The 17,047-nt window shown below is 44.5% G+C and overlaps 1 long non-coding RNA gene across 1 annotated transcript; it reads left to right on the top strand.

Annotated features, from left to right (window-relative positions):
- Window positions 1–682: 682 nt before the first annotated feature.
- LOC308592572 lies at window positions 683–3,425 on the top strand. The gene is made up of 3 exons (XR_014010561.1): window positions 683–856; window positions 1,781–1,862; window positions 3,367–3,425. It is a non-coding gene; the product is annotated as an uncharacterized lncRNA (long non-coding RNA).
- The last annotated feature ends 13,622 nt before the right edge of the window (window positions 3,426–17,047 follow it).

Raw genomic sequence — 17,047 nt, 5'->3', positions numbered from 1 at the left:
AGGAAGGAAGGAAGGAAGGACATGCAGACAGTCTCAGGTTCAGTTATTTGTATCTCCAGGCAGAGTTGGGGATGTCTCCAGTCTGGAGCCCTGGGGAGCAGCTGACAGTCAGTGTAGACCAGGGGTCCCCAAACTAAGGCCCGTGGGCCAGATAAGGCCCGAGGGACTCGTTTATCCGGCCCGCAGCAACCCAGCACTGCGCTGCATAGCTGCCCACTTCTGGGTCGGAGGAGCACCGGAAATAGCTTGTGCGCATGTGCAAACATTATTTCTGGTGCACATCCGGGTCCGAGGAGGCCCGTGCACATGCTCACAAGCTATTTCCGGTGCTCCTCTGACCCAGAAGTGTGCTGGAAATAGTGTGTGTGCACGCGTATGGGCACGCGCTCCCCCACCCTCTGGCCCACCGCACGATCGGCGCTGGAGACACCTGCCCAAGGCGCGGTAAGTTTGCTGACCCCTGGTGTAGACAATACAGAGGCCAATGCTTGTGGGGGGATAGTCAAAGGGCATCAAACCAACAGTTCCTTGCCTGCTAGATAAGCACATGATAGGAGCTGGAGCTCACAGAGTTTTCCTGTAAGCTTGCTAGAGAGACCTCTGTGAGACACTCCCACTGTGCTCTGACTAGGGGAGGGTCTAGTCATATAAAGTCTTCTTACCTGCCCAGTACATCCTGTTTTGCTTCTCTTCACTGTTACCTCTTCATCTCATCACCAAGCCAGAAAGGTGAGAACAACTGCCAAGCTCAGACTCCATTTCAAGTTAGACTAAAATATGTCTGTGTAACCAAATTACCATTTTAACCTGCCTGAAGAAAGATGCTGCATCTGTCCTTCTGCAACAGAAACTCTGGGTGAGTCAATGTTATTTTCACATTTTACAATGACTGTTTGTGTGATTGTTGTTCTAAAGGGGGAGAAAAGGAAAATCCAATCTGCCTTAAAGCACCTTGGATTACTTAAACTAAAAGGCTAAAACTAGCCTATCTAAGCTTCCCTTTTAAGCTGCAAAGGAATGGCACTCTGCTGAACTTACAAACATGAGGAAGGAAGGATAAAATCCAATGCATATATCTTTTCCTGGCATCTGTGCACATCCCTACAGCTCTGACTCAGTATAAGGAAACTCACTATGTCCCCAGTACATGGAACGTTGCATACCAAAGCAAAAGTATCTGCCCCATGGAGCTTACAATTTAAACTAAGGCAGCAGGGGTTTAGCTTACCACCTGAAGTGTTAGAATGGACGGAGCCAGAAAGAAAAGCCAGAAACATCAGCCATGATCCGTTTGCACAGGGCTTCGCAAATAGTTTGATCTCAAAAAAGGGCTGGCCATGCAATAATAAATTATTCTCTTTTTAGCTGTTTGCGAAGGTGCTTCATGCTTCAGCTTCCTCTCCTCTGCCATTTCCATCTCTGCTCTGCTCAAAGGCCTTTTTTTGTTTTGTGTTGATCAGCTGGATTCCCAAGAAGTACAAAAGGAAATTCATCGATGGGGCTCTGAGCTACGCTCATGCACACCTGCAGCAAGCTAAATGAGAAGCAAAGCAACCTTACAAGCAGCAGAGCAAGACGGGGGATCCTCTTGCTCACTTTATATGCCTGAGCCTAGACAAACAATAGCTTAACAGCACAGTCACGTGGAATGATGTGCTCAGCCTTTCCACCAAAGGCCCTCTCTTGCCTCCCTTCCCCTCCCCGCCTGACACTCTTCTTGTTGCTCCTGGTCTTAAGCAGAGCATGTATTTTTAATGTCTCCTTCTCTAATGAGGTCCAGAGCAGAGAGGAGGCAAAGGCTGGAACTGCTGACACCATTCAAAGCCTGTGAAATAAATCAGCAAAGTGGAAACAGAAGTCAGGTGAGAATGCTATGCCAGTCAGCTCAGCTACAGGCTTCACTTGAGCCTAGGGGTGGAAGAATCTGTCAATTTCACTTCTCTCAGTTTCTCATTATTTCTAGCCTTAAATTCAGTTCTTCAAATTTCTGCATCAATTTGTGATTTAAAAAAAATCATGAAAATCTATCTGTGTTTTGGTGTGCGTATCTGCTAATTAACACATCTTTTATGCTGGTAGTTCCAGTGTACACATTTTTGCAAGCAATTTTCCCTAATAATGCATTTTCTGTGTTGCTTTTACAAACGCATTCATTTTTACAAACGCTTTCCTCTATTATGTGCATTTAAAAAAACATGGTTTGATTGGAGAACTGCATCGCAAAATTTGGATATGTGTGAAGTTTCAAGGTAGCTGTAGTTCAGTTTGCATTTTGTTTTGGAAAGCATGAATTTGACAGACTTGCCTTTATTATTATCCAGCTATTCATTCACTGTATTTGTTAGTTGCAGTAGCATACAATCCGTTGCACCGGTCTGGGCCTGATCATTGGGCCCATAACATCTCTGGTGCAGTTAACATGGTGTGACATCTCCAGGGTTAATTCCGATGATTCATTGGGTTTGATCAGGAAACAATCCCATTGATGCCGCTCTGCAGAGAATGGAGGGGACATTAAACAGAGGGGAATCTGTGACCGGTTCCAAGTAAAGTGCTTTTCTTTGCTCCTGGGTTCTCCAGGAAGTCAGATGAAATGCAAACAGCAAGCTGCCAGCAAAAGGTAATTGCACCCTTTCTCCAAAGCAATCATTTTAATGGCTGCAAAGCCCCCTTGCATGAAAGCAGAGCATTAAAGCCCATTAGGGACCAGAGTTCTCTTTAGCCTTGCCTTGTTTGCTCCTGATTGGAACTAGTGGGTTATCTTGTAGGGCTTTTCAAGAGCTGCATAAAATTAAGGAAAGGGGATGTCTCGAACCCCACAGTGCTGTTAGGATCATCTTTGCATTGGCAGGCACCAACACAGGAGGTAGAAATTATTGGGTGATGGTGAATGGTGGGAACCTGGGTAGAAGATGTGGGGTGGCTCCTTTCTGCTGTAACTTCAGCCACTTTGGAAGGGGGAGCAGGTTTGTCGGCTCCCCCCCTCTGCTGGCTTGGAGGAGGGTTTGGAGCAGCTATGGGGGTAAGGTACAGCTGGAAGCAGCAGAGACTGAATAGGAGCCTGAACAGGAAGGTTCTGCGAATCAGGCACCGCTTTCACAAATGGGAGCACTCCTTACCCAGCCCAAAGGAGCCCATGTTTGTAACACCAATGTTCCTGCAAGGTGAGCGAGTCTCGTTAGTGAGCACGCCATACCTCCCCTTTTGGTGAGAGGGGCAGAACCACTTGTTGGGACATCTTCATTGCTTCCACCCAGGCCTGAACATCTTACCTTGCTCTTGAACTTCTGAACCATGACTTCTGAGCCTTGTGACTGCTGCCTGTACTGTGGTTTTCCTGAATAATGATCTCTTACTTATCTGCAGGTAAGAGCTTCTGAGATGGGAGCTGTGACAACGGCAAGCTGTGCTCAGAGCTGTTCTTGCAAATGTAAGCATAGTAGCCATGTCTTACAGCCACCTTCTCCAGATGATGCGATTGTAGCTGTACATATCAGGACTGTGAACTGCCCCACCCCACCCCATCCAATCCAGGCCGTCCAGGGGGTTCTTGGAACTCAGCAATACCCCCCCTTCCTGGAGTAATGGGGGCAGGGCTTACACTGACCTTACACTGACCCTGGTCCACCCAGTGGCAGGCAAGGTCAGAGGCAAAAGTGGTTGTAGCAATGAAGGTAAATCTTTCCTTTGTACAGTTGATCTCCTTCTATTCTCATCCACATATCCCTCGCTGTCCCCCACACAGGCAAGCAAGTGACAATTATTGGAGTGCAAGGACACACTCCAGCTTCCAGACCAACCCCAAGATTGCAGTAATCCAGCCGTAAGGTTGCCCTACATGGACAACTGAATGGATGCATTGAAGTCTCGATAGTGAGTTCATTGTATGTTTGCTAAATGGTTTGTTTTTGTCCTATTTGAATTGACTGATGTTTGGTCAACTGATTTCCCCCACCCTTTGCCGTGGATTTTGCTATGTGGCTGTTCATTGTAAGCTGCTTTAAGCACTGCTAAGGGTGACATATAAAGTAAATCAATGCATCAATCATCGCTCATGGTTCCACAGTCAGGTGGGTACATCTCGGTAGCTGGGGCCAGCGTGCGTCTCTCTAGGGTGGTGGAACAACATCACAAGAGAGGAGAGCTTGTCTTCTCCTTCCCTCATTTCACATCACTCCACATCTTTGCCTTCCATGATAACGTAAAGGTTTGCTACCAGAAAGGTGGGTGACGAGTGGAGTCAATATATGTCAGCTGCGGTTCCACACACACCACCATCAATGAAGAGGATAAGGAAGGAAGGCAGCAACTGGCATCCTTGTCGAGCCAAGAGGTATGTTTGCCACGCATGCCTTTCAAGGATGGCCTCACCGTTCAGCCTGCTCACCAAATGATCCATGCCTGTTAATTATTTGCCTGATGGAAGACAAGTCTGCTATGGAGAGTGTTTAATTAATTAGTGTTTGTTTCCTGGATAATTGCTTACCCGGCAGAAACTTGGCATAATTGGCTGCTCTGGGTCATTTTGCACTCAACAGCAGCTATTACTCAAGGAGGCAGAGAGGATACGGGTTGCACATACTGGATTGGTCTGAACTGTTGAGGGACCAGGTTTTAACTCCAGAAAGCAAATTGATTCTTTCTGCCAGTGTGACCTCCTGGATATTGTGGTATTGTTTTGTTTCCAGTTGTCCTGCTTTTCAAATAGAGATGCCTCGACTGATTTCTCTCAGGGTCTTGTTCTTTCCCACTAGTAAGTTCAGTTTGCCACATCAACTGTGGTTTTAAAAAATCCATGTGAAATTTCGTACACATTTTAAGGCATTTTTGCCTAACACACACAATGTTGCAAGGAATTGCATCTATTATAATGCATTGTTAATCAATCTGAATAATAAAAGAAGCAATTATTTAATAATACATTTGAACATGATTTTTTCTAATACAAGCTTTTTAGGAAACGTTTCCTTTAATGTGTATGCTTTTTGTTTGGAGGACAAACAACTCACTGTGTCCCCACCACCACCTGCATTCCCTAACAGTACAATAACAACAACAAAAAGACAGTCCTGGCAAGTAGGTATCCATCCATCAAGGCCACTTGCTAATTATTTTAAAGTCAGAAAGACCAAGACAAGAAAAAACAACAACAATTCCCCGCTTGAAAATATGAAACTGTTATGGATTTTGGCATTTTAGTTAGCTTAATTAATGTATTGCCCTAATGCAGATTATGGAGGAATGTGAATCCATTTCACACACCCCCCCAAAAAAAACCCTGGATCTCCAATTAATCCACTCTGGTGCATAGGAGCCAACTCTGAGGAGCCAAGGTCCCTTTGCCCCTCCCAATAAAATATTTGAGGTGGTTGCCTCCCCAAAAAGTGATGAGCATTTCCATTCAAATTGTGTGTGCCGTGCCTTATGATTGATTAAGCAAGTTGACATCACTGCTGCTGTGCCTGCAAATTTTATCTGCTTCTGCCAAAAGCTTAAAAATAGTCACAACCATTCTTTTTAAGGTTCCATTTTATGCAGATCACTAATTACAGATCAAAGCACAGGGTGACTCAAAAACAGATTGATTTTTTTTAAAAAAATAAGCAAAGATACAGGCACAAGGTAAATCCTGGGGTCAATGCACACCTTGTTAGGTACTCATTAATACTTGACTCCAAGAGTTTAGTTCCCTTCTATATGAGCAACTCAGAGGCAAAGATTCTGCCTTATTCACAAGAGAGAGTAAAGCAGGCTACTCTCATAGGCAAGACAGCAGAGGTGTTATGAGAGCATCCCATTTAGCAGCCTCACTAATAAATGACAGTAAGAGCTGTTCTTCCTGATAGTAAGAGCTGTTCGACAGTGGAATTTTCTGCCAAGGAGTGTGGTGGAGTCTCCTTCTTTGGAGGTCTTTAAGCAGAGGCTTGACAACCATATGTCAGGAGTGCTCTGATGGTGTTTCCTGCTTGGCAGGGGGTTGGACTCGATGGCCCTTGTGGTCTCTTCCAATTCTATGATTCTATGATTCTATGAAATGGAGTGAAATGAACATTGAAATTTGCTAAAGGAACCACCCATCATCGGTGGTCACCTTGCTCTGGAATGAATACTTAGCATGTGTTTTAATCACTCCTGATACAGGCCCGATTTCTTCAGTTGCCAACTTTCTGCTTTGAGCCTTCCTCAGAGAATTTGATCTCAACTGTCCAGCTTTAAACCCTGATGTCCTGACTTCCCTTCCTGAAATATACTCAGAGTCACAAAGTGATTTCATGCTCTTTATTCAGCTCATAGTGGTGAGGAGGAATGAATGAAAGTCCCCTCACAGTATCTGCTTTATATACATTATTTACACAATGGGCTGCACATGATTGGCTAATTCCGGAATTCTACTGTAAGCCAATCAGGTTGTGGATTCACTTCTATCTGGAGCAGGATTGGGTGGTTCCTGCCAACCAATCATACTGCTGCATTGTTCTAGGACCAATCAGACTGCTGCATTCTGAATCCTATTGTTCTAGGACCAATCAGACTGCTGCAGTTTGGATCCTATTCAACTCAGTACATAACACTTCCATTTGGTTTTCCTTTTGCTGCAAGGTTCCCTGAAACGAGAGCCAAGCTGGATGTAGTTGAGCTAAAAGGGAGTTTCCTCACAAAGGATTCTTGTGAGCTAATTAAGATCAGCTTTCCCAAATGTTGCTGCTAGAACCACAGTGAAGGCGAACTTGATCAGAACATGGGGGGGGGGGGACGGGACTCCGTGTTGTAGCTCAGTGGCAGAGAAACTTGCCTTGCATGTCAAAGGTCCTGTTTTAATCCTTGGCATCTCCAAGGAAAGTACTGCTGCTCACAAAAACCTGCCTTCCAATTTCTCAAAAGTTTTCTATCTTAACAACATAGGAAGCTACCTTCTACTGAGCCAGACCATTGTGGTGCATCCAGTTCTTGGGACATTCCCAGCCAGACTTGTTGCAGGACCTTAGCCAGACCTAGCAGAGTAAATGCAGAGTCCACGGAAGCAATTGGCAACTGGCTGCAGACAGGATGGACGAAGCAGGAACCAGGAACTTGTAGTTATAGGTGTTTATTATATACAGTGGACTATTTATAGGAACAGAACAGAACACGGATCTTTGACTAGCTCTCTTACACGACTCACAACTCTCAACCTCCAACTCCTACACTAGCCACTCACTGACTAACACATTCCAGTTAGTAGGCCATAAATCATTATTCCCGTGAGAGAGCTTGACCAATCATGGAGCTGTCTCCATGCCTTTGCATCACCAGGCAGATTACACTCCTTTACATTGCCTTCGCTGTCGGCCAAACCCCAATTGACTCTGTGTGAAGCTGCATGTATTCAGATTCCCAACAGATGCCAGGGATTAAACCTGGGACCTTGGGAATACATACATGCGTAATTTTACTTGTATGCCACCTTTCCACAGTTCAAACCATGCTCAAGGGGGCTTACAACATGAAAAACCACATAACCCAAGTAGTAATAAGCAATAAATAAAACATTATAAAATACACAACCAAACTAAAGCATTTCCACATAAATCACAACAAGATCTAAAATAAAGATACAAATAAAGATAAAAAATCCCACCTTAACACCCCATCTTGAGTCATACCATGGCTCCATTTAGCTCAGTATTGTCTACACTGACTGGCAGCAGCTCTCCAGGTTTTCATGCAGGGCTCTCTCCCAGCCCTACCTGGAGCTGCTGGGGATTGAACCTGGGACTTTCTCCATGCAGATCAGATGCTCTATAACTTTTGGCTATGACCAAAAGTAATCTGGATCCAGGACCAGCGTCAGGGGGTGGTATTATCAGGCATGGCCCACTGCTGAGCCCCAGAGCCCTTCATTTGCTCCTGCTTGCTGTTGCTGCCTGCACATCTGCCCTTGCCAATTGCACAAGCAGGGAGAAGAGAGCCATTTTTCCATACCTGAAGGGCTGTCACCTGGATGATGAAGCAAGCTTGTTTTCTGCTGCCCTGGAGGGCAGGACCCAAACTAATGGATTCTAAAGACAAGAAAGAAGATTCCAACCATTAGGAAGAATGTTTTAATGGTGGCAGCTATTTAACAGTGGGAGATGGTGGACTCTCCTTCATTTGAGGATTTTGGATGTCCATCTGTGAGAGCCAGCATGGTGGTGTGGTTAAGAGCTGTGGACTCATAATCTGGTGAACCGGGTTCGCTTCTCCTCTCCTCCACATGCAGCTGCTGGGTGACCTTGGGCTAGTCACACTTCTTGAAGTCTCTCAAGAAGGACACTGACAAACTGGAACGTGTCCAGAGGAGGGCAACCAAAATGGTCAAAGGCCTGGAAACGATGCCTTATGAGGAACGGTTAAGGGAGCTGGGCATGTTTAGCCTGGAGAAGAGGAGGTTAAGGGGTGATATGATAGCCATGTTCAAATATATAAAAGGATGTCACATAGAGGAGGGAGAAAGGTTGTTTTCTGCTGCTCCAGAGAAGCGGACACGGAGCAATGGATCCAAACTACAAGAAAGAAGATTCCACCTAAACATTAGGAAGAACTTCCTGACAGTAAGAGCTGTTCGACAGTGGAATTTGCTGCCAAGGAGTGTGGTGGAGTCTCCTACTTTGGAGGTCTTTAAGCAGAGGCTTGACAACCATATGTCAGGAGTGCTCTGATGGTGTTTCCTGCTTGGCAAGGGGGTTGGACTCGATGGCCCTTGTGGTCTCTTCCAACTCCATGATTCTATGATTCTATGATTCTATGATTCTATGATTCTATGATTCTCAGCCTCACTCACCCTCACAGAGTGTTTGGTGTGGGGGAGGAAGGGAATGGTGACTGCTAGCCACATTGAGACTCCTTAAGGGGAGGGAAAGGTGGGATATCAAGTCCAAAATCATCACCTTCTTCTTCTTCTTCTTCTTCTTCTTCTTCTTCTTCTTCTTCTTCTTCTTCTTCCATGATTCCTGCATTGCAGGGAGTTGGACTAGATGGCCCCTTCAGTCTCTTCCAATTCTCTGATTCTGTGAGAAATGAGGGGGGGGGGACAAAACTGACATATTCATCATTTGATAACATTCAGGTAACTGGTGAATATGAACCATAGTGGCTTCTGGACCAGGAAAGAAAAGATCCATGTTCTCTTAAAAGGATAATGGATGTGCTTCATAAATGAATCTAGACTTTTTTGGATCAGTGATAAGACCTCTGAGAGCAGCAGAAACCATCAACTGTGAATTCTGCTCTCTGACCAGGAGAAACCTGAACCGCTGACACCTGCAGAATGGGGAAAAAATGAGAAGTGTGTCCCAAACTCTTGATGGAAAACATGACACACAGCAGAGAGAACAATTCTTCATCCTTGAGAAAGGAAGTTAGCACAGCCTTATTAAGAACATAAGGAGAGTCCTGCTGGATTTGACCAAAGCCCAGTGTCCTATTCTCACACCAGTCAATGGGATGCCCATGGGAAGCCCACAATGGAAAAGAAAACTCTGTGCCCTCAGAGTTTTGGCTTTTGCCAGCTACTCCAAGGGAGAGAGCCATGACATTTATTTCTGAGTCAAGTGTGGGTGGAGATGGGAACATTTATCAAAGGACTTTGCAACCAGCTTTTCTATTTTTCTCAGGTTCCCAAACCAAAGAACAATGTTTGAACATTTGTATCCCATTGTGCATTAGAAATCCCAAGGCAATGTCAAGTAATATACCTAAGAATCAGTACAATCAAACCAGAAAATGCACAATGTCCACAGCGGATAATGTCAATATTCAAAGCAAGGGAATAATGGCAGCAAATGCCTGAGGAAAGAAATAAGTCTTCAATGGGTGCCTAAAACTATTCAGCACTTGCCTGATGTCTAGGAGGCATACAAATGAGTACTACTGGGGGTTGGACAAGCAAACCAAGTTCCCGTGCTCCATGCAGCCCTAGGAGGCTGAGAGGACTCAGCCCTTATAGGAGGAGAAGGGGCTACCTCTTCCCTTAAATGTATTAGGCAGCTTATTTGCAATTTAAAAGAAGGGGTTTACATTGCCCAAAGCAGCACATGCCCCTTTGTGTTTGCCCTGTTTATTATTAATTTATATCTAGAGGGAGACAGACTACAGCAGTGACCAGAGGAGGAATGACCATCAGGAGGAGCACAGAGAGAAGAAACGCCATCGTACACCTGCATCAGTACCACCAGATGCCTTCATCTGCCCCGGCTGCCTTAAAACATGTCTCTCCTGTGTCATTCTCCACAGCCATTCCAACAATTTGACTTCGCCTGCAATGGCACACTCTTCCATTTTCTCTTGAGACAAACTGATGCCAGCAACAATTTATATCCCTTTCCTTCAGGGTGGCATTCCTGGTTCTCTTTCCCCATGTTTTATCCTCGCAACAACCATCAGGCAGAGTGCCAGTGAATTCACAAAATCACCCAGGGAGCTTCAAGTCTGAGTGGAGATTTGAACCCTGGTCTCTCTGGTCCTAGTCCAACTCTCTAACCACTACACCACATTGGATCTCAGGATCTTCAGAGTGGCACAGCACAATATGACATGGGATCCCTAGTTTTATGTTACCTGTCCCACATCCTCGTAAAAAAAGGGTAAAGGACCCCTGGAGGGTTAAGTCCAGTCAAAGGCAACTATGGGGTTGCAGCGCTCATCTTGCTTTTAGGTCATGGGAGCTGACGTTTGTCCACACACAGTTTTCTGGGTCATGTGGCCAGCATTACTAAACCGCTTCTGGTGCAACGGAACACCGTGACGGAAACCAGAGCACACAGAAATGCCGTTTACCTTCCCGTCGCAGTGGTACCTATTTATCTACTTGCACTGGCATGCTTTCAAACTGCTAGGTTGGCAGGAGCTGGGACAGAGCAACGGGAGCTCACCTCGTCACTGGAATTTGAACTGCTGACCTTCTGATTGTCAAGCCCAAGAGGCTCAGTTGTTTACACCACAGTGCCACCCGCATCCCTCATAACTTGTCTGCCGCCATCAGGTACTGAGGAGAACGTTATGCCGTTACCTGTATTGAAATAAGATTCAGCTGCCAGTCTAGTCAGCTTCTGTACAGAAATGCCGGGTGCAGTATAAGGCTAATTTCCATTTCTAACAATGTCTACACTGCCCTTTGACCGACCTAGCACTTAGCAGCAGCTACCATTTATTACAACAGTTGTGAACAGCACTTGATTTAATAAGGAAAATCCTCCTCCTCCTCCAGCAACTCTCTTCTTGCATTTCTGTGATTCTCTTTGATAGTCAAAGGGCTGTACTGTCAGGGAAGATGCCACAGTACCTCTGCGTCAAAATATATGGTACCAAAGCAGATGGCATCAGAATGCTGGGGGGAGGGGACTCAGCTTTGCAGAAATAAAGGTGAAGGTAGAGGGACCCCTGACCATTAGGTCCAGTCGTGGCCGGCGTACAGCTTCCGGGTCATGTGGTCAGCATGACTAAGCCACTTCTGGCGAACCAGAGCAGCACATGGAAATGCTGTTTACCTTCCCACCAGAGCGGTACCTATTTATCTACTTGCACTTTGACATGCTTTCGAACTGCTAGGTTGACAGGAGCAGGGACCGAGCAACGGGAGCTCACCCCGTCGCGGGGGTTCAAACAGCCGACCTTCTGATCGGCAAGTCCTAGGCTCTGTGGTTTAACCCACAGTGCCACCCGCGTCCCTTTTACAGAAATACAGACACTTAAAAATAAATAAATCCAAGGATGAAGAAGGACTGGGCATGCTTAGGGGTCACCAGTGGAATGTTGAGTGTCTGCTGTAAATGAAAACTTGAGACCTTTTGAACTTGTGGGGTGAGCAAATAGCAACTTTCCATTTTAAGGAACTTCTTGTGCTGGCTGCATTGGCCCCAAAATGCAAGACACTACAGGACTTAAACTTCTTGTTGCAGACAAGAAATATGAGGACTCTGGCTATTTTGGGCGAGGGGGGGGGACTTGCAAACTTTGCATTTCTAAATGTAAGAAAGATATGGAATACTTCTGTGCCTTTTGGTTGGATTTCATTTCTTATGTGCCAAATTCAGGTATGCAGTAGTACCTCGGGTTACATACGCTTCAGGTTACAGACTCTGCTAACCAAGAAATAGTGCTTCAGGTTAAGAACTTTGCTTCAGGATAAGAACAGAAATCGTGCAGCGGTGGTGCAGCGGCAGCAGGATGCCCCATTAGCTAAAGTGCTTCAGGTTAAGAACAGTTTCAGGTTAAGAACAGACCTCCAGAATGAATTAAGTTCTTAACCCGAGGTACCACTGTACTGTACAAAGCTCTCTTCCTCCACCACATTGCAAAATTTGGCTTTCATGATGTATTTTTCTGCTTTGCTTTTTCTATGTGATCTGCTCTCTATTTATCTGCACGATCCAACCTCTGTACCGCTCCTATGTTTTGTAACTTTAATTGCATTTTTGTTTTGATGTTAATTTAAAAAGCACCAAAACGAAAAGGAGTGAATTTGTGTAATTAATATCCTGGAGGAAGCCATGGCCAGCAGGTACATTGATGAGGAACACCCCTGAGAGGAGGTGAAGAGGCGATGCGACCTTTCTATTACAGGTTCCCCACTGGTCTATCTCTGTTTCTGGTGTGGCGAGGGAGGCCCGGGCTTCTACTGCAGCAGCAGAGAGGGAACTCAAACAAGCCATCTCAAACTTGGTCCAAGGATACTCAGCAGCATTGCTGACAGTCGAAACAGGTTGCCTGTGTGAGGTGACTTGCAATCATGCTCTCCGTTTAATATCCCTCCTGCGATCAGTACCTGTGCCGGGGGAGATCTTAGCTGTGATTGCATTCTGGTGTTTTTGTACAATCTCAGCAAATGAGGCATGCCTCGGCGGCTCTCCGAAGCAGGTCTCGCAACACTCAGAACACACAATCTGCTCCCTTCCTTTTCCCCTCCAGTAATCAATGCAAGTCAGCGCTGCACGCATCACCTCTGCTCCGCTGAAACTGCTGGTGGGCGGAAAACCTCAGCTGCTCACTACAGATATATGCATATATATCCTCCAAGGAGGGATCCTTAGAGATGTAGGTGTTGAGCAGTTTCTCAGATCCATGCTGTGCTCCTGCCCCTTGCCTAGCAGCTTTCATCCCATAGCTATCTATGCCTGGACACAAATTACTCTAGTGGCGAGTGTGTGGCCCTTGATGGTGCTGGACTACAACTCCCATCATCCTTGACCACTGCCCATTCTGGCTGAGCCTGATGGGACTTGTCATCCCAACACAAGATCAGCCCTGCTGGATGAGGCCAAAGACCCATCTACTGTAGCCCAGCCCCCTGATCTCATAGTAGCCAACCAGATGTCCAGGGAAGCCAGCAAGCCCCATTTGCATTTCCCATAGTCCTAGTTTCCAGTTGCCATTAGTAATAGCCTTACCCTCCATGATTTTTTCAAAACATCACGGGTCATCCCTACCTCTGGTGTGAATGAATTCCATAGTTTTAACTGTGTGCTGCATGAAGAAATGCTTTCTTTTCTTTTCTTTATTTATATGTAATTTGTATTAAATCTTCTGTTTTACAATTTAAAGTACTCATTTTTACATCCTTAAGATATCAATGGCTTCCCTTCTTCTCTTTCCGTGGTTCATTTTGCATATCGTAAATCCCTGCATATTTTACAAAAACTATACCATTCAACATTCCATTATTACATCCACCAAAACTTATTTACATTGTTGAATTTATCTTGATGCTGCCAGCGTTTTCAGCTGTACACAGTTATATCCTATGTATTCAATAAACATTTTCAAATAATCTCTAAGTGTATGCCCTTCTTGTTCTCTTATTCTATATGTTAAGTCTGCAAGCTGTGCATATTCTGTCAATTTAAGTTGTCTTTAGTTGGTACCTCGCTCGTTTTCAATTTTGGGGCCAAAAAAACATGGGCTGCAGTAGTGGCATACATAAATAACCTTTTTTGACACCTGGGAATTTCAGTCTGAATTACTGGTATCCCCAACAGAAAAAAACTCTGGATTTTTGGGGAAAGTACTTTTGAATACTTTTTTCAATTCGTTATGGATCATTTCCCAATACTCTTTTACCCTTTTACAAGTCCACCACATATGAAAGAACGTTCCCTCAACATCTTTGCACCTCCAGCACTTATCTGATTCAGTCTTATACATCTTAGCAAGCCTACTTGGAGTTAAATACCATCTGTAAATAATTTTCAAGTAGTTCTCCTTCAAAGGATAACATGCTGTGAACTTCAAATCACTTTTTCCAGAGGTTAAAATGTATATTGTGACTAATATCTATTGCCCAGCGTGTCATTAAGGCTTTAACAAGCTCATCTTTTGTTTCCCACTTTAATAACAAATTATACAGTTTGGACAAAAGTTTCTCTTAGGAAATACTTTCTTTTCTCTGTCCTAAAACTTCTCAGTCCTGCTCTAACCAGATTTTCCCAACCTGATGGCGCTTCCCTAAGTTCATCCCATACTCTACATGGGGAAAAACATTTACATGAGCAATTATGTGGTGCAGGGCCATAGCTCAGTGGCAGAACATCTCCAGGTAGGACTGGGAATGTCCTCTATCTGAAGCCTTGGAGATCCACTGCCAGTCAGTGTACCTAATACATGTACTGAGATAAATGAACCAATGGCCCAACTTGGTATGAGGCAGATTCCTATGTTACCTAAGGATAGTTTAGTAGCAGCACTTCCCAAATCAAAGCAGACATGGGACTATTATTGGAACAAAATTTCAGTAGGCCCATATGACTAGGTCCAAAGTCAGTGCATGACCTTCTCAGCCCTTCTTGTCTGCATGAAGAAATGTAGCTACAGAGATGGGAAGGGGCTGCTATATTTAACTGAAAGCGCAAAGCAAAAGGAAGTGAGAACCAAACTGAGACTACAATCATTTGCAATATTTCTCCACCAGGCACCTGCAACAGCAATCCTGAAAATTTAAAAGGAAATTAAGAGGTAGCCTTCAGTTGTAGCATGTCTGCAATTAGATGCTCTGCTCAGTGATCAAACAGGTCCCTGATATTTAATGGCAACTCCCTTGCTTGCTTCAGGATAAGCAACCCTTGCCGATTTATTCTTTCAAACAGCTCCACAGTGACTCATCCCCACCCCTCCAAAGAATAATTTAAATTTCCAGTCACATCTGGAACTATTAACCACTTTCATGTTTTATCAAGATCTTTTATTTGCAAAATCTTTGCCGGAGGATAGATTGCTATTATTTTAAAGGGAGAGACGTGGTCTCTCCAATCCATTGCCTGGGTGAATGAGTTTCCATAAACAGCTTTGTCTTCTCCCCCTCTCCCCCCCCCCCCGCTTTCTTCTGCATCATCTCTGCACTGCTATCAGTTCGCAATCATCATTTTTAAGAACTTTGTGTGCTGCGTTTACCTCTATGTTCTGCTTCATTTAAAAAAGTATCCATAGAACAGAGCAAGTTCATCCCTTGATGTTTCCGCGATACAGATCATCTTCGTCGTTCAATCTTTGCCATCAGCTCTTGATGTTCTCTGGGTTCTGCATAAATATCAATTCAATAGCCTTTTTCCTTTTGCAGGGTGGGGCAGGAAAGCATTGGTGGCTGGTCCATTAGGGCAAAATGGGGCACTCCCTCACCAACTTCAGTCTGTTCTCAGTGAGCCCCCACCTGCCCTCCCTTTTACTTATAACCAGTGGGGGGGGGGATTGCCTCGCAGTTTCTTCCTCCTTAGGCTAATTGTTGCCTCATTATCTCCCTCAGGGGAGAAGGATGTGGGGAAACTAGAATTATTTGACCCTCCCTGTCATTGCCTCTAGTGCCCCCTGCTGCTAGGCTTCCTGCCTTCTGCCCTACCAGTCCCAAATGTGTGGGGAGGAGGTATTTGAGCTTTCCACTACAGTCACATCTACAGACAAAATGCCTTGTGGCCCCAGATGCCCTTTTGACTGTATACCAGCAGCCTCATACCCAGCATCACTTGAAAGAAGAGGACCTTGCTTAATTTTGGGCGCCAGGGATGGAGGGACTTTTGGCCCAGCAGGAAAATGAGCCTTTGGATTTGACAAATGAACTTGGAAAAAACCAGATTTGGAAAGACAAAGTTTGGATTGATTTGGAAATGGGGGGTTGGACTGACCCCTCTATGCAGGGATGTTTGGACTTTCTGAGTCTGGCAATGGGCCGTCAGAGGTTTGGAGCTGTTGGGACTCCCAATCTTGGAGGGAATCTGAAACATGTTTTAAAATACCACATGGAGTCTAGTCTGGACTATGAGAAAGGGGCTGATTTGTTGAAATGGGTCAAAAACACTACCAAGCTGGAGTTCCCACGAGTGAAAGGAAAATATGAAGAAGAGCTGCGGAAGGGACATGGAAGAGATTTGAAGGCCTCGGATATAAGATCACCAGGTTAATGTGCCAGATTAATGGGTTAAAAAAAAAGGACTGACAATCCCGGGACCGGGGAGAGGGGACGCTGGAAGAAGATTGGATTGTTTTTATTCTTTTTATTATCAGAAATGTTTTATGAACGTTGGAAAAATGTTGAAATGAAATTACTTGGCTCTTGTAAAAATGTTTAAAGAATCAGGTAAAAAGGTTATGGTTATGGTTATGAGAAGCTAGTAAAAATAAGACTTAAGTCTTAAGTTTTAAGGTTTTTTATAAGATAAGATGAAAATAGAGTAAGGTAATGTAAGGACAGAATACTATGAATTATGGAAAGGATTTGCTGTGACAATTATTAATCAAGATACAAGAGATGGGAGGAGGAGGAGGTCATGGAAAGAAGGTAATGAAATTCGAGAATTTGAAAATGATGGTTTTTTTTTATTTTTCTGTTTTTGTCTTTTTTCTTTGTAACTTTGTCTTTTTATTTCTTTGTAATTTAAAAAAATATTCTTTTTTCAATAAATATCTTTTTTTTTTTTTTTAAAAAAAGAGAATTCTAAGTTGGGGAGGGGGGGAGGAGAGACCAGTGCCATCCTCCATCTTGATTCAAGGTGGTATCCCCTCATGCCCAAACAACAATACAAACCTGCTCCTTGATTTCAAGAGCCAT

Source organism: Podarcis bocagei, assembly GCF_964188305.1.
Source record: "Podarcis bocagei genome assembly, chromosome: 7".
Classification (NCBI taxonomy): domain Eukaryota; kingdom Metazoa; phylum Chordata; class Lepidosauria; order Squamata; family Lacertidae; genus Podarcis; species Podarcis bocagei.
The sequence above is the reverse complement of the archived record's forward strand: the minus strand, read 5'-3'. Positions and strand labels throughout refer to the sequence as shown.